The sequence below is a fragment of the Pectinophora gossypiella genome, chromosome 1 (assembly GCF_024362695.1).
Source record: "Pectinophora gossypiella chromosome 1, ilPecGoss1.1, whole genome shotgun sequence".
NCBI lineage: Eukaryota > Metazoa > Arthropoda > Insecta > Lepidoptera > Gelechiidae > Pectinophora > Pectinophora gossypiella.
Window position 1 is genome coordinate 16,675,978 of NC_065404.1, and position 23,877 is coordinate 16,699,854.

At 37.7% G+C, this 23,877-nt stretch overlaps 1 protein-coding gene across 4 annotated transcripts in view; it reads left to right on the plus strand.

Moving 5' to 3' along the window:
* Window positions 1–23,877, plus strand: part of LOC126370073 (nuclear factor of activated T-cells 5) — a 139,617-nt gene that overhangs the window by 2,222 nt on the left and 113,518 nt on the right. The window contains exon 1 of one of the 4 annotated variants that reach the window (XM_050014787.1): window positions 12,140–12,194. The exons of the other annotated variants lie outside the window; for them this stretch is intronic. The gene's annotated coding sequence lies outside the window, so the exon portion shown is untranslated. Of the gene's footprint in view, window positions 1–12,139; window positions 12,195–23,877 lie in introns of those variants that run through there. 4 annotated transcript variants of the gene reach the window in all.

The window sequence follows — 23,877 nt, forward strand, 5'->3', positions numbered from 1 at the left end:
CCGGCGCCACGATAAGATAAATCCTTACGGATAATCTATCTTACAACAGTATAATATGTTGGGTAAGTACCGGCTCTTAATACGAAGAAGCATTTGTAAGGCTCAAGTTCAAAAAACTTCGAAAAAACAATTCTCGTCCACAAGTACTCGCCATATCCCAAATAATCCACATTTTATGGACACCACTGGCCCAAAAGACGCGCATCCATACCAAAACTCTTAGAAAACCTTAAAGATATAGGTCTTATATAATAATTCTTCAATTCATTGTTTAGGTAGTCCAAAATTCGTTTTTGAACAATTTGAACAATTGCTTACATTCTATAAAACAATAAAAGATTATCCAGATATTTAAGCATCAAAATAGATACCTATTACGTCAAAATATAATTATATAGGTATGTCGGAAGCGAATTTCTTGAGAAACAATAAATTACAACATTTACGCGTTATTCAAGACTACGTATAGAAAACATACTCGCTTTGTTCTCTCCACTAAAGATAAACAAGAGGGACAATAAACCTATCAAGCATACATAATGCATAATTATGTTTTAATGAAGAATAAGGGCTTTTTCGCACTGCGCCGTTTCTTATCCGACACGCGTCCGAGAATCTTCTTCTTCTTCTTATCGTGTGCGTTGTGAGGGGGAATACCAGCCTCATCAACCCTGGTGTCAGGGTCATGATTGAGCCGCCAAAGGCCCCTGACATGGCTCATGTAACGATTACTCACTTACATCAGTAAGTAGTAACCGGGACCAACTGCTTAACGTGCCTTCCGAAGCACGGATCATCTTACTTTCGGACAATCACGTGATCAGTCTGTAATGTCCTAACCAAACTAGGGATCACAGAGTAATTTTTGTGATATCTCCCCACCGGGATTCGAACCCGGGACCTCCGGATCGTGAGTCCAACGCTCAACCGAGAATGACAGACAAGTAATATATATGCAAGTCAATATATATATGAAAACATTATGTATGTACGTAAAAATGTATCTCTCCTTCCGAGAAACTGTGAAAGGCATACTTACAATACAAGAAATAAACATAAAATTGCTATTCAAAATTCTAGATTAAGTAAATTAAGTTCATCTTTTTTGGGTTTATGATACGTTTTTACAATAAAATACCAGATAATATTTTAAATTTGTCAGAAAATAAATTTAAAGCTCATGTGAAGCTTACTTTATGTAAAAAAGCTTATTATAAGATTAATGACTACCTAAATGATAAAAATGTCTGGTATTGAATGTGTTCCTCTAGTTATTAAATAACTTGTAATGTATGTCCTCATTTGTTTTTAAAAGATGTGTTGCTGTTGCAGTTTCTTGTCATTTCTTCCCCTCAGCCATAACACCTTGGGAAATGACGTAAATTAAAAAATGTTACATTGACCTTCAACAAGTTTATCCATGATAATTACGTTGAATAAATGATTCTGATTGAGTAGAAAATTACTATGACATAAGATTGCGTAACTTAAGTCTATTTAGAAGAAAATTTAATGAGTTGTTAACGAAAAGATGTTATTATACGATAAATGAGTTTTTGAATGATAGATTGTAATGCAACTAATGTTCCAATTTGTCATTTAAAAGTTCATCAATTTTATTCTGCGTATAATGCTTATAACTGTTTAGTATATACCTATTGTCGTATTTTTTCATGATGCATATATTTATATAGACAATATACTAGGTACTTAAAATTTTGTGCGCCGCAAGGCAAACATGAAGAACCTATAATGTGAACATTGTCATCTGTATTATATTACTCATGCTTAAGCAAATAAATTATCTTTATCTTTAGATACCGGGTAGTGTGAAAACGCCCTAATGGTTTCTTATTGGATAGTGCTAAAGTACCACTTGATTGGAAGTGGTCACGGGTCCATCGACACTTTAAGCAACATGGATCACGAGCGACACTAAGATAGTTGTTGGGTTGTTTTTTTTTTATTCTTCAGTAAGTGAAGAACCTGATATCAAAACTAACATTGCTGGTTGATTAGAGCAAGGATTTCCATACTTTTGACACAACAGTAAATCCACCAAATAAATATCTTTTAGTTGGTGGAACCACATAGCAAATGATTACAAACATATTGTGTCCACAGTGAAATAATAAATACAAAAATTAAGGAATAAATTACGTTGTTAAGGATCTCTCAATGCGTCTTATGCTTCGGGGAATGCTAGGGCTGGTAGTTATTTCTGTCAGAGAATCAGTCTGGCGGTTCAGAGGGGTAATGTGCCAGCCTGTTGGGCACCTTGCCTCGATGTGACGCATTGGAGGAGGTGTTTTATTTATAAGATGTGTTTGTTTTTTTTTAATTGTGCAATAAATAATACAAAAATTTAATGATTACGAATCCAGAGACACTAAACATGTCACATCTTTTTTATTAAAAGATTTGAGTTCGTTTGACTACAATCCAGCCGGACATGTGTAAACTGCAACACTTTCTTTGACTTTAATATGAGTGATGAAATTGTTTCACTGTTATATCAATAATTGCTATTAGCGAGCGAAATCAAAGATGACCAACTCAGTATTAAAGTATAATAAAGAGTGAAAGATCACAAAATTATAATATGTAAAATACCTTATGTACTAAACCCCCGTTGCTATGCGCCATGTAATCAACAATACCTACGCAAGGGGGGTTGCCACATCTGACAACATTTGCCTTATCATAATTAAAACACATAATAACGGGTTTTTATCGCGTTTAAAGTAGGTATATGAGACTCCCGATATTTCGACACTGTTGCAGGTGCCGTGATCACGGGAAACTGATGAATTCTGATGAATTGCTTTATCCTCATAACGCATTATGCTTCTCGCAACGCATGGGCCCAAATACGCAATAAATTTAATATAAAAATTAGCAATAATTTAAAATTGCTAATACGCGCTACTACAAACCTTTAAATGGCAAAGGTTACTGTATTGACTCTTAATCGAGATTGTTGTCGGACTCGATCCCTTTTTTACCGACTTCAAAAAAGAAGGAGGTTCTCAATTCGACCGTATTTTTTTTTATGTTTGTTCGGGCATAACTTCGTCGTATATGAAGCGATTTTGATAAAAAATTTTTCTTCCAATTACAAACCCGCGCTTACTTTGTAGCATATTACGCCGATATTCCCTGAAGAGGTAGGATTTACACCCACTCCTCACCAGCTATGTTTAAGTCCCATGTATTAGGGTTGGGCATATTGTCATCAACCGGGGCACAAATCCTGGAAACCCTGTGATCCGTGATACTAATAATCTATGATGCAAACATCAATCAATCAATCAATCAATAACACTTTATTGCACAACAACAAATCAAAGGACATAAACATACGAATAAAACATAAGCACAATAGGCGGCCTTATTGCTAAACAGCAATTTCTGCCAGGCAACCATGAATTCAAACTCAAGATCTCAAGAACTTTAAAAGAACGTCTAGGGCCCTGTGCCGAGGTTTTTCTTGTAGCTTCTTTTCCCCGGCTATACAGGCTGTGAGAAGCTGCAGTAGTTTTAGGCGGATGAGACGTTCGTTATGTAAAAATTGACGATTCAACTATGGTACCTACTGAATAAAGATATTTTTGAATTTTGAATTTTGAATTTTAACCTGAAAATTTTACAGGTCCGGTTTTTTACAGAAGCAACTGACCTTCCAACCCGCGAACGGAAGTCCAGCCCAATACAGGTTGGGTAACATACGTCCGAAACGCATTTTGTACGTAGGTTTCCTCGCGATGTTTTCTTTCACCGCTTTATCTATACAATTCTTAATCTATACAATTGTTTATCTATATTTTAAGCCACATTATCGGTCTCCATTCAATGTTTTTCAGCAGATACGTACTATATTTCCTTCACACACTTTAGGTCTTTCAATGTACCTACGTCATACCCAGTTTAATTTTGATTGAGGTTTAAAACTACAAACATTTGATTTATGATATAAGGACTTTGCCCCGTTCCAGATCCGTAAATCAACAAACAGTTTAATTATAAGAGATAGACGTAAATTATAATGCGGGTAAATTATTTATTCAATTTATTATCGGTCAATATTATTGCTATTCAGATCAAAGGATAGGTCCAGATTCGACGCACGTTGTGACTTCAGGCGCACCCCGGACACTTCATACAAACAACCCCGTCTTACACAGACACCACACATTGACGTTATCGTACACGCGCATCTGTGTGTGTGGCATCTGACACCATACAATTCAAGTCTAAACTGTATTCGAGTGGCGGTGAGGTAAACCTAGCACTTACGCTGGTGGGGGGCGGAGTTGCCGTTCTATACGCATTCCTTATTGTATGCTTCAGGTTTAAAATATCGATGACAAATCAAGACGAGCATCGACAAACAATTATCTTTAATATCCGTTCATTCACCGACGCTGCCTTCTCCGTGGCTCAAATAACGTCTTTTCAATAACTAAACGTTGTTTTAAAAATATAGCATCGTATATTTACGAAGGTCACTTTAAACGTCGATAACCGTTCTTATGTAATTTTAGTTTGTTATAGGTTTACAACTTAGTATGACGTCGTAAGATCACGCATAAGACCTCCCCTAACGGCCTCCGTGGTCCAGTGGTTGAGCGTTCTGCTCAGTATCCGGACGTCCCGGGTTAGAATCCCGGTGGGGACAAATCACTTTGTGATCCCTAGTTTGTTTAGGAAATTACAGGCTGATCACCTAATTGTCCATAAGTGACATGATCCTTGCTTCGGAAGGCACGTTAAGCCGTTGGTCCCGGTTATTACTTACTGATGTAAGAACGTAGCCGTTACATGAGTCATGTCAGAGGCCTATGGTGGCTCAATACTAACCCTGACATCAGGGTTGATGGGGTTGGTAATCCACAACCCACACGATAGAGGAAGAAGCCCTCCCCTTTGCGAAGTTCGTCTTTCCTTCATTCTCTATTTTGCCTAAGCTATCGATGCATACAATATTATCAACACTATTTAATATTACACCTCCCGATTCCGATACCTCGTGCCCTATTAAACGCGAATCGCGTATTGTAATAAGGCCTTAAGCAAACAGAGACTGTCTAAAGCAAATACAAACAAGAAATGCTAATAAAACGACAGTTGAAGTACCTGCCAAAATCTGTAGAAACATCAGGTGGCTGTTCCGGCGCAAACCAGCTATTCTGTCATATGCTCGACGCGTGCGCATATCGCTTCTGTAAACAGAACGGAGTGCGCGGCCGCCGCTTCTGACCCCTGATAGTGGTTGGTGCAACGATAACAGGCGCGATAACTCGGGTCGCTCGACACTTGACAACCGACTGATTTAAGACGACAGCGTTCCTCAAGATATTCAAACATAAACGCGCCTTTTTATTTTAGCAGCCTTAACATTATGTTAAGTGAACAAATTGCCTCGGTTGATACAGTTCTGTAGTGTAGTTATATGAGCGTGATATCATAATATATTTGAACTTCTCATACCGATTGTATTTACAAATCTTTATGTTGTGATTTATATTAGTTAATTGAAATATATTTTAAGTAATTATTTTTTAAAAGTAACTTACTGCACGCGCAATATCGTACATTATAACATTTCGTCTCGTAATCACGTATTTCCGTATTTATGTGTATGAATAAAAACAACTGACGTATTGTAAAACTATTTTAGCAGAGTAACTATATGTATGTGTAAGGGAAGCCAAAGATAAGATAACCAATTTAGGTCTGCTATGAATGAGGAGTGTCAACGACCGGCGAATAAATGGATCAGACGTGCTTCAGTCTGATATGTGATTGATATTGCTCGGGATTCACCACTTGATTTCTTTTAACCGGTTTCTGTATATATTACAGCATTTTATTGACTAGTTTTCTCTCTATCCATACAGCCTGTAACAGGTCACTGCTAAGTATATTTAGAGGAGCTCGGTGGCGCAGCGGTAAACGCGCTCGGTCTGCGATTGTTGAAGTTAAGCAACTTTCGCAAAGGCCGGTCATAGGATGGGTGACCACAAAAAAAAAGTTTTCATTTCGAGCTCCTCCGTGCTTCGGAAGGCACGTTAAGCCGTTGGTCCCGGCTGCATTAGCAGTCGTCAATAACCATCAATCCGCACTGGGCCCGCGTGATGGTTTAAGGCCCGATCTCCCTATCCATCCATAGGGAAGGCCCGTGCCCCAGCAGTGGGGACGTTAATGGGCTGGTGATGATGATGATGATATCTTATGATTACCATGCGCAATAATAAACGGTACAATGGCCCCGATTCCCGCAGACACATCCTAATTTTAAGTTATACCTGTCCTTTTCTTATCCGCCGAAAAGGAAAGGGACGGATGATTGACAATTGTTAATTTTAAAATGAATGAATAACCCGCGCGAATAAAGGCATCTAGCTCATATGCAACTCGTTTGACGTGTGCTGTCAACTTAATTCTGTCGGGTCACGTCAAAAAGACATAGGTATATCTACTGTACTGAACATATGTCAGTGCTTTATTGTTATTTTATCAATTCATTATGTTCTCTCCATTGTGTCCAGTCCCTTAACCATTGCTTTCCGGCTAGTGAGACCTCTGCTCGTCTTGCTTGTAGCCCACATAGCATTATTATATTCATATAGGCATTTTGACTTTGTTCATATAGATGCTCGTATTAGCAATATAGATATTTTGACTTTATTCTTGAGCCAAACATGTTTTAGATACTATTCCTTTTTTCTTTAAAGCGAACATTCTGATCTCATACACTCAAAATAGACTAAAGGCCTCCGTAGTCCAGTGGTTTGAGCATTGGTCTCACGATCCCGGGTTCAAATCCCGGTGGGGACATATCACAAAAAACACTTTGTGATCCCTAGTTTGGTTAGGACATTACAAGCTGATCAGATCACCTGATTGTCCTGAAGTAAGATGATCCGTGTTTCGGAAGGCACGTTAAGCCGTTGGTCCCGGTTACTACTTACTGATGTAAATAAGTAGTCGTTCCATGAGCCATGTCAGGGGCCTTTGGCGGCTTAATTGTAACCCTGACACCAGAGTTGATGGGGTTGGTAATCTACCTCACAATCCACACGATAGAAGAGAAGAATAAACTAAACGTAACATAAACTCAATAAACTAAATGAGCAAATCAATTCTGAAATTATGTCATGCCCGGAACAAAAATAAGTACAAACAAGAATATGCACAAATTATTATGTATTTGCTACAAATTGTTCTGACTTATCAGAGTTGGGCTTGGCGCCGACTGAGTCTCAGAGCATAGGTGGGTTATTATCATAAACATGTTAATAGATCGAGTTATCGCCGCGAGATAACCAGCATACTTGAAACGATGCATTGGCTCACGTTTGCCTAGATATACGTAATGCAAAGTTGATACAAGATTATATAATTTCAACTTTAAAGTTTAGAAATAAGCAACAAGGTAAGTTCATAAATTTTATTTTGTTAATTTTAAAATTAAACAGATACTAAGGTTTATAAAAACGAAAATATATATTTATTTTCGTTTTTATAAACCTTAGTATGTGTTTAACGACCTTTTGTTATTCTGTTTTGAACGATTTCAAAAAAAGAAATTCTCAATTCAAACTCCGTCTATCCATATACAATGTATCTAAAACATAAAATGTACCTAACGTTTTTTGAAGATGAAATAAGAATGTGACCTAACTTATTGCGCCTAGACGAATATTCTTTTTTTTTAAAGTCTTCATCACGCAAAGAATCCTAAACTTGAATTGATTACGCGACAAAGGTGCACAGAGAAGAAAACACAGAGAACAACACCTTGAGTTATTCTAACGAGAGACGTGAACGGCCTTGAAATAATTGCGCATCCAAGCTAGACACCAATGCTATCGTCTGCGCAGCCGCAACATCACACGCACCACTTGCGTCACATGTTTATAAATCGTAACTGAACTGATATAAAACACGCTGTGCAAATCGTAGACAATACACCGTCGGATTATAAATGCAACATAACGATACCTGTTGTGTAATAAGCGAATGAATTACGTTCTAGAATCTCAAGGATATAATAAATCATTATTTCAAAAAGAAGAAGGAAAATGTTGGACAAAAAGCTTTATTTCACAAACTTGTAAAAAGATAAAAATGACAAAATTTTGACACAATACTTAATTATTATAGTGTGCAATGAGGAACTTTCCAGGCCAAATTCACCAAAAACAATGTAGATGGCGTTGTATAGCTTTAACGTGATAATTACCTAGTTTCTTTTTATTCTCTTTATTCGAATTTCACATAATTATTCCAACATATAATGTAATGGCAGAAGCATTAAAGAAATAATTGTTGTTTGATATTTGGATCACATAATGTATAGAATTACGTTGCTACCTATATTGCTTCTAGTTATTTTGATCAGAATAATAATGGGTGTAAGATGTTTGTCAGAAAATAAAATTAAAGCTCATGTGAAGCTTACTTTATGTAAAAAAGCTTATTATAAGATTAATGACTACCTACATGATAAAAATGTCTGGTATTGAGTGTGTTCCTCTAGTTATTTAATAACTTGTAATGTATATCCTCATTGGTTTTTAAAAGATGTGTTGCTGTTGCAGTTTCTTGTCATTTCTTCTCCTCAGCCATAACACCTTGCGACATGACGTAAATTCAAAAATGTTACATTGACCTTCAACAAGTTTATCCATGATAATTACGTTGAATAAATGATTCTGATTTCTGATTTCTAATAGTGTCTGGGTGTAATAACAAGGGTCATCATTTATACCCAAAAAGAAAGATAAAAGATGCATATTAGAAGGTTAAAAGTAGAAAAATATGTACAGCGCCATCTATTGTTTTGAGGAACGTATCCTGGAAAGTACCTCATTACAAAAATACAGATAGCAACAACGGAAATTAAACAGGCTTCACCAAACTAGGCTAAGCCTGTGCCTTGGGGAACCAATTACATTTTATATCCTTGTTCTTAACAAAGGAATCCTTTAGAAGAAAACTTATTCTTACTGTAGGTAAGTATAAAAAATATATTTAGATTTAGAATTATCATTGCTTAGGAGGAATTAAATTATTTAAAAAATATTGCTGAAACGGCTTCAGCTCAGCAGATGCCGTAAAGAGCCTAGTTGTACTTAAGAGAATAACGCTGATTTTCAGCTGCAGCCATTAACCATTCTAGGTATTCTCTTAATTAACTTTTATAATCACAGAAAATCAATACCGAAATCATCGAGCCATCAACAAAACTATTGAAGATTTCTTGTAGAATCGTGCTGACATTGATAGTTCTCTAAAAAAACTTCCGTACTTCGAGATCAGTAAGGAAATTAGTCTTTATAAAAACACTGTTTTTTTTTTTCAGGGCTTTGTAATTCATCGACTGATAATTAGGGGAAAAAAGGCAGAATGGCCAATCGATAGACTCTTGTCTATCTTTTGATACTTTTATGACTTTTTGGACATTGATACAGAAAGACAGTGAGACATTCGAGGCTTTTGAAATGTGGTGTTGGAGGAGGATGGAAAGAATAAGTTGGACTGAAAGAGTTACTAATAAGGAAGTACTAGTAAGAGTAAGGGAAAAGAGACCAATATTAAGAGTTATTAAGGACAGAAGAAGCAAGATGATTTGACACGACGAAATAAAGATATTTGAATGTTGCTGGTTTTGGGTAACGAAATTTATGTTAGTTTTGTAGCTCTAGAAATAATCTCGTCCTTCACTTACGATAAGTACAAGAAAGAGACAGCCAATTAAAAACTGTCTAAACTTAAAATAAAACTAAATGTCTACCAGAATTAGCACCAATCTACCTAAAGATAGACAAAAGAACGTCATCTAAACCATCATCATCAATATTTGGTATTGGAGATGTCCAATACCAAATATTGGGTCGTCATGATAAATAATCATTTTTATAATTATTCGTGCGCTGTTAAAAAGTCATCAAGCGATAATATTGTAGTTAACTAATCCTAGCCGGAACCAATAGTAAAATAAAAAAAAATCGTTTCTTTACCGTCATCTGTTTCATGAATAAATTAAATGAAGTGTTTCAATATTCATTGTGTGAAAATGCGTTTTTATATGGATGTTTGCAACTAGGTCAGATACTTTTTTACTAAAACCCCAAAAAAATTGACAGCTGTCAAAACAATATATAAACATAATACAATAGGACTGGAATTCGCTGCCGTCTTCTGTATTTCCGAATGCATATAACCCGGGTGCTTTAAAGGCCAGAGTGAACAGGCACTTTCTGGGCGAACTCGCTCCATCTTATGCCTCGCCTTCGGGCAAGAGAAAACCCATCATAGGTAAAAATAAACCCCCCTATTGTGCTTATGTTTTATTTGTATGTTTATGTCCTTTATATATGTTGTTGTGCAATAAAGTATTAATGATTGATTGATTGATTGAATAAGAACAAACAGCCTATCAACCGGAAGGTTCACCCCTCAATTAACCAGAAGGGGTACATTATGGAGCATACTCAACGGGTTGTTGGATTTTTTTTTTGTTTTTTTTTTTTTGGCGTGACTTATTGTAGATTTGCCGCAGATGGCATTAACTACTTGGCCGGACAAATGGGGAGCGCTGAAGGCTCTCACCCGGTACAACGTTTAAGACAACAGGCCTGAGGGTGCCCAGTTGGACGCGAACCTCGGCTCAGGGCGTCGTCTGAGAGGAAGAATATATGAAAGAATTAATCGACCCTAGTGGGTCGATAGCGATAAGCGCTGAATGAGGGAAATCGTCGACCACGCCGGCGGGGTCGGTATCGGGGTCCTGGGTTGTTGGAGGTGAAAATCAATAACAATACATTTCTCAGAAATGTCCGACTGAATTTGTCATTGAAATTTTCGTTTTGACGTTTCGTAATAAGTATCTCATTTTAGTAAGTTATAAAATAGCCTATCAATCGAGCTATATTAATGGAGTGTAGAGTTCCTTCATTACTGGCCCCGTGTCAGTCATTGCATAAGGCATCTTGAGTTACAGTTTACAATGTATCATTTGTTGTTAATTTGTTCAATAAACATTCATTGACAATGCCCACTGCCACAGAATTCATAATAGTACAAGTAGCCACTACCGTAGTACCATAGAATAAGGAATAATACTACGTATAGAACGCCAACTCTCCGCTCCCCAGCGGCTGAGCATGCTCCATACCCCTTCCAGTTGATTCTTCTACTATCGTGTGGGTTGTGAGGTGAATTACCAACCTCATCAACCCTGTTGTCAGGGTTACTATTGAGCCGCCAAAGGCCCCTGACATGACTCATATAACGACTACGTACTTACATCAGTAAGCAGTAACCGGGATCAACGACGGCTTAAGTGCCTTCCGAAACACGGATCGTCTTACTTTCGGACAATCAGGTGATCAACCTGTAATGTCCTAACCAAACTAGGGACCACAAAGTAATTTTTGTGATATGTCCCCACCGGGAATCGAACCCAAGACCTCCGGATTGTGAGCCCAACGCTCAACCACTGGACTACGAAAGCCCAGTTGATTGAGGGGAGGCCTGTGCCTAGCAGTGGGACATATAGCTTTTACTTTAAATTCTATATGGCCGTTAGCCGCCAAGTATTCTTGCACTCTTGCGGCGGATTTTTGATCGAGTGTCTGACGTGTGGTAATGCCCGGAACGATAAGTACCTGAACGTATTCTAATATCTTAAACAAATATACTTTCACGAAGGATTTTTCTGGTAGAATGTTGTCTCAGTGTAATCCACTGCACGCTTACTGGACTGGACGTAACTGAATCGCAGTTAATTATGTTACGTCACTAGGCGTGGCTTCTTTCTAATACACGGTCTATTATTATCTTTACTACTTGGATTTGGTGCTATAGACATACTATTTATAGCACCAAATCCAAAGCCAAACATCTTATATCTGGTTGACAGTGTTTGTTCAAGTATCAGTCATTCCCGCTTGCTATCCTTTCCTATCACCCGGCGGTGCTCATGCATTCATCGAACACGCTCACTCAAATTTTCGAATCATTCATTCAATTCTTGCTTCAACAACCGTGAGAGTGCCGGCCGGCCAAATAAAATACAATCATCATCATAAAAGTGCACCCAGCCATTTGAATCATCATCTCCGAGGGCCTTCGTCGAGCAACGGTGTCCCCGGGGACATAAAGCTTCAGTTTGCAGCACATCCGTAAGTTTTTCCCACCTTCCCTCTGTTACTTGTTTATAGGATATTTTTGCATAACCACCCTTTTCGCTCAAACAACCAACACGACCTATTTACGTACACCACTGGAGCTATCGAAGCTATCTTTACCACAACACAAACAGTGTTCAAAATTTATTTTATTCCTGGTTCTTCGTAATTCAAAATGATAAATCGTACTTATCGCACGCAATCTTCAACGGCCTTGGCAACCGAACAATTAACAGCTGAGGTGTCAAACGTTTTATCTAGATTACGTTTTTCGATCGACTTAAAGTTTGAAAGTAATTACCATTAGCGGCGTGATGTATTGCTCCCATCTAATTTCGCTAATGATTTATTTTCAGCACGGAATGCGGACGCTACTGAAGTCTTGTGATGGATCTGCTAGGTTTGCGCACTCGCTGATTAGATCGCATGTCTCGCTCGAATTGATTCGACGCGTGTGCGTGTAAAGAAGATAGCGATAGTTTCCGCAATACGACTACGGACAGCGTGAGCGCAGCGTACTGATTAGCCTTGGGCCTTGACCTTGTAGTGAATCTAGCTATCACTGCGGTGTGCGGACAAGATTCGCAATAGACGCCGCTTTGTTAATGTTTTATGGACCGCCTTACAGTAGCCCGATTCTGACCCATCTAGGTACTTACTTTCATGTTTACCATATGTTTATGCCGTAGTGCTTCTACGAAACGCATTGTTGATTACAAATTTTAAAGTAGGTAGTTGGTTTATCTAGATCTTGGGGGTTAAAAGGCCACAGCAATTAAATAATCTAAAATAGCAATATTGCAATTTGACATTTGCGCATATAAATGTAAGTGTGCAATGCAAACAAATGTCAAAAAGCAATATGGCTTTCTTAGATGAATTGCAACAATGTGACCGTTTTAGACCTTCAGAGACTGAATAAATAATCTGTAATAGTTACGAACTTAGTGCAAATATGTGTGAAATATAAGATGGTACCAATTTTTTTGGTAAATATTAAAGAGAACTGGAACGATAGTTTTATCTGTATGCGGAATGCCAAGGTGATGCTAACAGACACTGCAAATTAACAAATTCTGTACAAATAGTATTTCACAGTCATGGTACTAAAATAGCTTTACCTATAGAAAACTCTCAGCATTATGTTTTTACACACATACATACATAGGAACATGGGGTGGGCAGAGCCACAAGTAATCAACGCCAACTTGCAACCACTGTTGATACGAAGTCCTAAGATGGATATAATGAACCTTATGGTGACAAGGGATTTGCCTGCCGCCTGTAAGATTGTCGATCTTCAACAAAAGAGGCACCAGTATTACCCTGTACGTAGAAAACAGCTTACATACACCTTGCTGCTGAGCATAGGCCTCCCCTTAATCAGTAGGGTATGGAGCATACTCCACCGCGCTCTGCTGCGGGTTGGTGGAGGTGTTGCACGGCTAATAGCCGGGACCAACGGCGTAACGTGCCCTCCAAATCGCAGAATCATTTTACTTTTTCGGACAATCAGGTGATTCAAGCCTGCAGTGTCCTTACCAAAGAAAGGACAGTCTCACAAAGTAGTTTCGACATTGTTTCCATCGGGAATCGAACGCGAACTTCCTGATATTGAGCCCAACGGTCTAACCACTAGACCACGGAGGCTGTTAAGTAGAAAAAAACGCCAAAATTAGAAATCTTTTACATTTTTTGTAACTTTTTGGCCTGGTTACAAAGACCTTTAGGCCACGTCTTCATTTTGGAGCTGGTTCCAGCAGCATAATTGTCATGAACAACAGTGTTACAGTTATAACGTAATGAGTGTTAACAACTGTCTAAATATTAAGGAGAGAGGAATATTCATTTTAGCTGAATTTCAAAGCAATGATAATAAGTACGACGCAATTTATAAGGAAATCTAACCATTGCACCATTTGGGCGACCTGTGGTGTTTCGTGGTCACAATAGTGGTTTTTAGATGATCATAACATAATTAGTTTATGAGGTCAAACCTTGGAACTTCATGGGTCTGTAATCGGTTCGGACCGCAGCACGAATCGACTAAGAGCTCTTTTTGAATAGGTCGCTTTGCACCGCGTTGTGACTCGCTGAAGAACTTTTTTTAATGGGTTGTTTCGGTTCGCAGTGAGTTCGAATAGTGAAGAGGTAGTAATGTGATCTGATCCATTCCAAAAAATAACTGGTGCATTTCTCACCGCTTCGCGACGAAGCAACCCATTCCAAAAGAGCATAAGTCGATTCGCATCGCAGTCCGAATTGACTACAGACCCATGAAGTTCCAAGCACTGTACCTACCTAAATGTTGTGACAGGTCACAAGCCAAATGCGTCATTGCTATCAAAGCGTTATCTCGCGCGATTCAACATACTTATATAATATTTAAAATAAATATATTAGGTTTTAAAAAGACACACCTCCAATTTGACTTTGAGGCTTACGAAATACAAACACGGTGTTGCGTAAGCGATAAGAAATGTATGAAAGTGAGATAAAAAAGATTATATTTCTAAACTTAAACAGCCTATATAGGTTTTGTTTGCTGTTTAACACACCTCCCTTCGTTAGGGATACGGAGCATACCTATACTCTTCCAAACTGCTCGACTGCGGATTGCTAAATGTAGAAGTCTAACACATTAGTCCGACACACTATCGCAAATACGAAGATAGCGTAATCCAGGCAGACGGCGAATAATCGGAATGTGTGGTACAAGTAGTACAAACTGTCAATCAGAGGTCTTATAAGGTGTTATAAGACCATTATAGGGGCATTGGATTGACAAGTCGTCTTGTCAATCTGTCCGATCGTGTGATCATAATCAATTTTAACTGGTTCAGTAGAAGGTACCATCAGCTACACTCCGATGGAAAATGCGGTTAATGTAAAACTTTAAGTAGGTATTATACTACCGGCCACGCGCGCCTCCTTCGTGTGATACTATAGTATAAAAATCTCCCTACGGTATCATTGATATAATACACCTACCTGAAGATCAATCCTACTAACTTTATTTTTATATTTAGTTCCATTATTGACAATTCATAACAATTCGAAGAAGATAATTCCATCCAGATACTGCGAAATCAGCGCTGCGGCCGCGGGAATGGGAGGTTTTCTTTTTTAGAATTAAAAAAAAAAGTTCTCACGAACTCGTTAGCTGGCGCTAATCAAACGTTACTGGGCCATTGCCTAGATGCCAGTAATAGAAAAAAACCTTTTATTTAATTTAGGAAATAAATAAACGAGACAAGACTTCTCTTTTTAATTTCATTCTCTCGGGGCACGTTCAGCTGCTTGTCTTCCCGGGCATATCGTAAAAACCGACAGAGGGATTGCGTCCTCTAACATGATGGACTAATGTTATGGGCTGATCATATCCATCTTAGGACTTCGTATCAACAGTGGCTGCAAGTTGTCTTTGATTACTTGTGGCTCTGCCCACCCCATTTGGGATTACATGCGTGAGTTTATGTATGTATGTATGTATGTCTCTCGGGGCATTCTGATAAGATTTTTATTTCTCCATTATTTGTTTACTTCAAAACATAATAATCAATGTGACCTGTGGATATATTTCATTTTATGATTTCAAAAAACAATATGACGTTCCGTTCCATGCAGTGACCTACCATGTTCAGCGCCATCTATCCAGCAGCTAGGATTAAAAAAATAAAAAGAAAATCCCTCATTTCAATTTTTTTTTTAGGTTATGGCAATGGGTTGAACTTTACTTGTCCTATTGATATAAGAAACAAAAATGGCGTCCCAATGTCGTAAAATGGAATGAAACCTCTTATTTGAATGGATAAAGAATAGGTATGGTAGGCTGATGTGTCGTATCGATGATTATCAGTCAGTTTTGATCATTGCTGTATTTAGATATTTGACACTAAAGGCCGTTTTCATCAATAACTTTTGACACTTACATAACATTTAGTACATGTACTTACTCCTGGTGTCCCTATTTAAATAAATACACGACGTATTTTCATACAAAATATCTACGTCAAAAGTTACTTTAGTAAGCTAAATAAGTAGATATTTATTAAAACTTAAAACTATCATTACAGGACCATCCTAATCCGACAGTACAGCACTTATATCTACTTATGACAAATAACACAATACATACCTACAATGTAGCTTTTTCAAATTGGCTCAGACTACAAACAAAAGTCGATCCTGGTTGCAACCTCATTGAGTGAGTACAGTAAAGGCAATTTGTTAAGCAGGTTGGTGCGGCCCCGCGGCACTGCCAGCAATTGTGGTTGCCGCCGTCGCTCCCCGTAGTTATTCAGCACACAAAAACAAAGCTGCCGCAATATCTCCGAATTAAAAAGTTTACCTCGGAAAACCCTATACAAATATATGGCCATTTCCAATAAGTCTCTCAGTAGTTAATAAGAACTAGCTAGTGCAAAATAAAAAACATTAATGACGTAAGGTATTATAGTACTCGTAACGTACTAGGTACATAACCGTACACACCAAATTTTCTATTCTAACCTCTTTATTATATTAACCGTATAGAAAATCGTAATTACCATACCCAAATTATTTTTGGACGGTTTATACGCCCAGTGAAATGTTTTATCTAAAAATAGCAATGCATTACAACGGTACCACTTATTCAGCCTACGTAATTAACGATTCGTTCTTTCACTTTAGTCTGGGCAGAGACCGGTTCGGTGAACATTTGTTGATATGTATTTAGGTTCGTGACAAGTTTACGATTATATTTAAAATGTTTTATACTTTTAGAAGACTGTTGCTTTATTTTTATCGACGCCAAATACACCAAGCAAACTCATTAAATATAAACTCTATTATACATATATATATTTTTCTTGTTTATCCCCTTGGGGAAAGGCGAAGGCAAACTAATTAGAACTTGAATTAGAATGACAGTTGTCAGAATAGTTTATTTTTCCTTCGCCTATTTAAGGCTCAGGCTAAGATCATAAAAACATCATGCCTAGAAATCAGAATATTTTACAGTATATTTACCTGAAATATAAGTCTTTTTTACACTAGGTTATTATGCTTTATTTCTATTTTGCTCTCATTCTTCGCAAGTTATATCATTAATTCAATAAATATCTTATGAGGTAGCTCAACTTCAAATGACACAAACCTTTACTTGGTGGTAAGCTACGGTGGTAAGACCTCAATCCATTGTAAGTATTCCCAGGATATACAATCTAAGTTCGAAAGTGGCCTTAAAATAACCTTTCAGAAATTAATATTTCATTTATTTTATTGCAATTATAATATAGTATTTTATGCAACAGTTGTATAAGAAGGGTCAAAAAATGCGAGTGGCGTGAGTTGCGATGTGAGCCTTGGCGAACATCGCAATAAGAGACGCCACGAGCATTTTTTGACCTAGTTATACAACGTTGCATACAATACTTTTTCTACGACGACGTAATTTTAAATGAAACAAAAATTATACAAAGAAAAATTTTATTTATAAAAAATATTTTCCAACGCGCGGGAAAATGGCGGCAAATGTATACTTTTTTTTATAGTATATCTATGGCACCAAACAAAGTAAAGGTGCCAGTTTCCAGGTCAAAAAAAAAAAACAACAACAATGCTTTTTGGCGACATTATAGTACAGTTACACTTTGTAAACAATGCTTTTATAGGCCATAGAGCGTACACTTTTTCAAAGAGTTTAATTATGTATGTACTTATATTAGACTTTTTGGTTATTTAAATGCCAGATTAAAGTAGAGGAGTAGAAAAAACTTTTTATTGCTTCCTCATTTATAGTATATTGAGCTAAGGCGGTGTTATAAATAAAAAAACTATCTCTATCAGACAACCTTCAGACGATAGATGTAAAGTATGCCTATTCGTGCTGATTCAAAACACATTATTAGGTAATTGTCCGATAAGCGATGTCTCGAAAAATAAATAACATTATTTTAAATAAAAAACGAATGTTGTTCTAAATAAAAAAAAAACGGTAAATTTTAAGTCACGTTTTGTCTTGTTGGCAACTGTATCGGTCGGTACTCGTGATGTGACAAGGTCGTGAACTCAAACACATAATTCCTAAGATAAACTTTACAATTTGTACATTATATAATAGCGATACATAACGCGACAGCATGTCAAAATTGTGGCAAAATTGGGGTCAGATTATATACAAGAATCAGTAGGTACCTACTAAGATAGCTTTTAATAAGCATTGTTTGTTTTGAAAATGATAACGACATTTCAGCAGCGCGTGACAATTTGCGTCTTTATATTTAATTGGTCCTATACTAGCGCACTACTAAAGAAGTAACGCGGATTTCAATGGAACTAAATAGCAAGTCATAATAATTATTATGCAGATACAGCGACGCCAGCGCAGCGCCGCGGTCGCGAGACTTATTTCGTCGGACTCTAGCAGAAATAATCGTAGTCAGTCAATTAACATTTTTTTTATTAATACTAAATTAACACACATCACCTATAACCTATTCTTCACATTTTATTTGTGTTTTTTTGGCTTGGCTAAGTTGCAATACAGCAATGGCCCAAAGATGCAACCGGGCCAAAAAACCATAAAGAAAAATAAATGAAAAAACGAATATGGCTACCTTTTTTTAACGTGACTTATTGTAAATTTGCCGTAGATGGCATTATTTACTTTGCCAGACAAATGGGGAGCGCTGAGGGTTTTCGCCCGGTGCAAATTTAAGTCAACAGGCCTGAGGGTACCCAGTTGGGCGCGAACCTCGGCATAGGGCGTTGACTGAGAGGACTACCCACGTATATTTGAAAGAACTGATCGACCCTAGTGGGACGTTAGCGATAGGCGCTGAATGAAAAAAACTTCGAACACACCAGTGTGGTCTGTTTCGGGTTCTGTCCGGGTGTTTGTTGTCGTGACCTGTTTGGCCGCCTCTACGATTAGACTAATCGGGTCGTCAAGATCGAATATTACGGTTCTTCGAATATGGCTACTTTCATTCATACTCTTGGCGGCGAGGGTGCTGCCTCCAAATGATGTTTTCGGGGTACAGAACAGAGCATAGTACCCTGCTAGCCAAAAGTTAGTAGTGTGACTAAGGATCGACGATCCCACGGTGTTATGACAGAGACAAAATATGTCATGTTTTGCTAATATACTACATCAACCACAAACTCCAACCAACATGCATAAAAGAAATGCATCAAATATGTGCATTGAATTATATAATAATCTGCCAAATGAATTGAAAATACTGACTGGAAACAAGTTCAAGAATAACCTAACAAAAAGGCTTATGGACAAATGTTACTATAATTTGAAGGAATATTTTGAACATAAAATAATTAAATTTTGTATTTTTTTAATAATAAGTATATTTTCAATAATTTTCTTTTCAATGTACAATTTCTTTGTTTTTTATTTTTTTATGTATATTTGTACGCCTGCATGCAGGCCGAACACATCACAACATTGTTATTTGAATTATTTTACCACCTTTTTTATATTCTATGTGTTCTCGCAAATAAATTGATTTGATTTGATATATTGGAAGTTGTATATATGCGTCACGCTGTGTAAACTTCGATAGCGCGTTTTAGGACTGCATTATTGAATGGTGGCGCCATCTGTTGCATGTACTAGCTGGTCAATTAGTTAGGTCCGCCACTCTACTTGTCCGAACCATCTAATCATCCTTCTCGTCACTACATTTATTTTCACAGAAAACTCCCAGATAGTTAATCCTTTTGAGCTAGCAATCATGACTAAGTATAGATAAGTATATATTTTATTTGTGTTGTGTTTCAATCACCCCGTAATATCGAGCATGACTAAAGAAAGATAACTAGTATTATACTACTTATACGTTTATCTTATTTATCGCTGTCTGCTTTTTTAATGCTGATTAAACTAACTTAAAAAAACAAGCTTTCCGCCAGTGAATCCGTTCGCGTAGACTACGGTTATTGTTATAAAAGGGTTCAAAAAACGATACGTTTCGAGAAAAGGTAAGTAGTGCCTTACTCTTGCGCTTGACCGTGCAACCAGATCAACATGGCACTCGGGAATAATGCAGGTTATCGCTGGGATACGGGTGTGATGGTGTGTTGTGTTGCTACCACTGGCGAAAGAATTCTCGACATCGTTTCAGTAGCTTAGCTATTAGAAATGCAGCCAGTATCGTTACTTACGATCTACTCTGAATCGGCGTGCGTGTATGAAACGACTGATGAATGTGGAGGAAGCAAGAGAAGTCTGTCAAGATCGAAGCAAATGGGATTCCATAGTTTCTGCTTACCGCGGTGAGAAATAGGCGTGAGTTTAATAGGTTAGTTTGTATGTATGTGTCCAAAAGTTTGTACAACGAGAACATTCCCGCAAACGATACATTAGTGCTCACAATCGAATCCGGTTGAGCCGTATTGTGAAAATCACTTTATGATCCCTAGTTTGCTTAAGGCACTGCAGACTGGTCACCCGATTATCCGGAAGTAAGATGATCTGGGGGGTTAAAATGGCCACATCGAGGCAATTCATCTAAGATAGCAATATTGCAATTTGACATTTGCGCATATAAAAGTAAGTGCGCAATGCAAACAAATGTCAAATAGCAATATTGCTTTCTTAGATGAATTGCTTCGATGTGGCCATTTTAACCCCCTGTGCTACAGCGAAGCGCACTTTAAGCCGTTGGTCCCTGTTACTACTTACTGGTGTCAGGATGTAGTCGCTACATGATGGCTCATGTAGCGACTACATTACCTTACTTACCTTACAATACATGGCTGTCAGTGGCCTTTGGCGGCTCAGTTAAGCTAGGAATCACAGTGATTTTTGTGATATATTCCCCCTGAGATTCGACTTGGGGACCTCCGGATCGTGAACCTAACTTTCAACCATTGGACTACATTGCCGGTTACGGGCGTATTTTTAAATATGGATGTGTGTTTTCTTTGAGCTGCAAGTATTATCCTTTTTATCAATGGTTAACCATTAAAATGGACGACGTACTGGAATAATCTGAGCGATTGTCCCGCGCGGGCGCCGGTTTATGCAATGCGTTATCTCATGTTCGGATGTCGCTATCTAATCGCTGCTATCTCGGACCTTGAAGTCTGCCTGCTACCGCCGACTCACATTGCTAAACCACGACTTAAGTCTTTAGAATCTGTGAAAAATGTAATGATCTTGGTTGAAAAATTTCGCATTTTTGGCACACATAACTTAAATGTAACATACTTATTCTGTCTATTACGTCCCACTCAGTGACGTGTCGTTCCGTTATATAAACAGTAATGACACTGGCTGCTTTTCTTTTTTCAAATTGTTCTTTATTGTACTCTGGACTTATTTGCCTAAAGGTTAGTTCATAAAGCTATTTTGACATAAGTATTGCGCCTTTTTACTGCCGGGAACGTTCCAAAAGTGGGAACATTCCCGGGAATGACACATCACTGGTCCCACTGCTGGGCAAAGGCCTCCCCCATCCCCCATCATTCGGAAAAGGTTTGAAGCATACTCCATCACGCATTTCCACTGCGGCTTGGTGGAGGTGTTTGAACTAGTGGCACAGGACCAACAGCTTAATGTCCCTTCCCAAGTACGGAAACATCTCGGACAATTACATGATTTAAACAAAGGACAGTCTTACAAAGTATCTGCATATCTAGGGGGTTAATATGGCCACATCGAAGCAATTCAGCTAAGAAAGCAATATTGCTATTTGACATTTGTTTGCATTGCGCACTTACTTTTATATGCGCAAATGTCAAATTGCAATATTGCTTTCTTAGATGAATTGCTTCGATGTGGCCATTTTAACCCCCCTTGTCATTTAGTTCCATAGACATCCGCGGGACTTCTTTAGTGACATTTTGATTGACAGGAGTTGTCAGTTTCAACAATTTCAACCAATCAGAGGACAGGAATTCTATTTGTCAAATTTGGTACGCGAACTGCCAAGCGTTGAAAACAACATTCCATTTTTAAATTATTTATATCGAAGAATAACGCAGCATCACCGAATCACGAATGAAACTCAAAATAGAAGTTTATAAACAAACAAACACTGAAGTCGCAAAACGTGGGGTAATGACCGTTAGCGAATGTCAGATAAAAGGTTTTGCATACTATTTGTTATTTATTTTGCAACGAGCATGCTGTTTCGGCATGGCGCGTCACGTGTGAGGAAAAAACGTAGAATGCATTTAGATGCCGCTAAAAGATGGTAACAAACATTTCAGGACTCCGTCTTAACTTAATATAGGGGTAGATGAAAATCTACCGAAGGTTTGAAGGAACAACGATGGTCAATCTCATTGAACGCAAGAATCAGTAATCCTTTAGCAAATATCCAATTAGAACTCCCGTATCTAAGTTGGCGACATACCTAGGTACCTACATAAGTTCCAACTGGATATTTGTAAAAGATAAACGATTCTAGGATACTTTGTGTACTTACACGGTATTGGCTTCGGTGATCGAAGAACTACTCAGAACTTCTACGTCAAAGGTTAAATTAGTGAGGTGACATTAGCATGTCTAAGATTAGTGATGCTTCTCAGTCGATCGATTACGCTCCTTCTAACAGTAACTTTGTTTCGGCACAACGTGTCAGATCGCTACACGTGCGGATGACCTATTTATTTCTGATACCAAATGTCGACGCCCTTTCCTCCAGAGTTTTCGAGTTAGGAAAATATCTAAGAGGAAATACGGAAATTGATTACTGCAGGCAAATCATGAGATAGAAAACTCTCAATTAATGTACGACAGACAAATTATCTTTTGGTGTTTTCATAGCATCAAAGAGAAGAAGGAAGAATCTTTCAGGGAAAGACGTTAAGACTTAATTCCTGGCAAAGTTAACATTATTTTCTTTGGACTAACATCTATCATGACTGCGTCTACCCATTTAAAAGATCCACTGATAGCTCTGTTTTTAGAACGCGTGACTTGCATGGTAGCACGGGTTGGAATTCCGGTACGGGTTCTAAAGCACTGAATTCGAGTTTACTGAAAGATTTTCCGTGCCACATTCTCCAAAAAAAAATAATTGATGGCGAGTTGCCTTCGTTTAACCTTCTAATTTCATGGATTTTCTCATTACTCGGGTACATAATTATTCAAAAATAGACATAGTTAAGTATATAAGAATAATCGTTGCTTGATATTTGGATCAGATACGTATAGAATTATGTAGCTACTACCTATATATTTCTTCGATCAGAATTGATCAGAATAATAACGGGTGGAAGTTGTGTTTGCCTGAATGTTATAACGAGGATCATCATTTATACCCAAAAGGAAAGATAAAAGATGCATACGTCTATTATCCATGAAATTAGAAGGTTAAACCACAGATCATATAATACTAACGTACAGATGCCTCACGTCATACAACGAAACTGTGCCGTTCTAACTCGGGCAATTCTTCGGGCTATTTTTAGTTCTAATAAATGACCACTAGATGCCGCTAAAACGCCCCTTTTTAGCGGCATCTAGTGGTCATTTATTGATGGGATCGAACGAATCGAGCGACATCTAGTGAAATTTCAGCTTACTGAGTGCAAGTTATTGCAAGCACAATATATTTACTTAGAGTTAGAGTAAAATTAAGATAATAGATGGCGCAAACGGATTTTTTTTTTTTACGTTGACATGTTAGTATTATAATCTGTGACAATGATCTGTGACATTGTC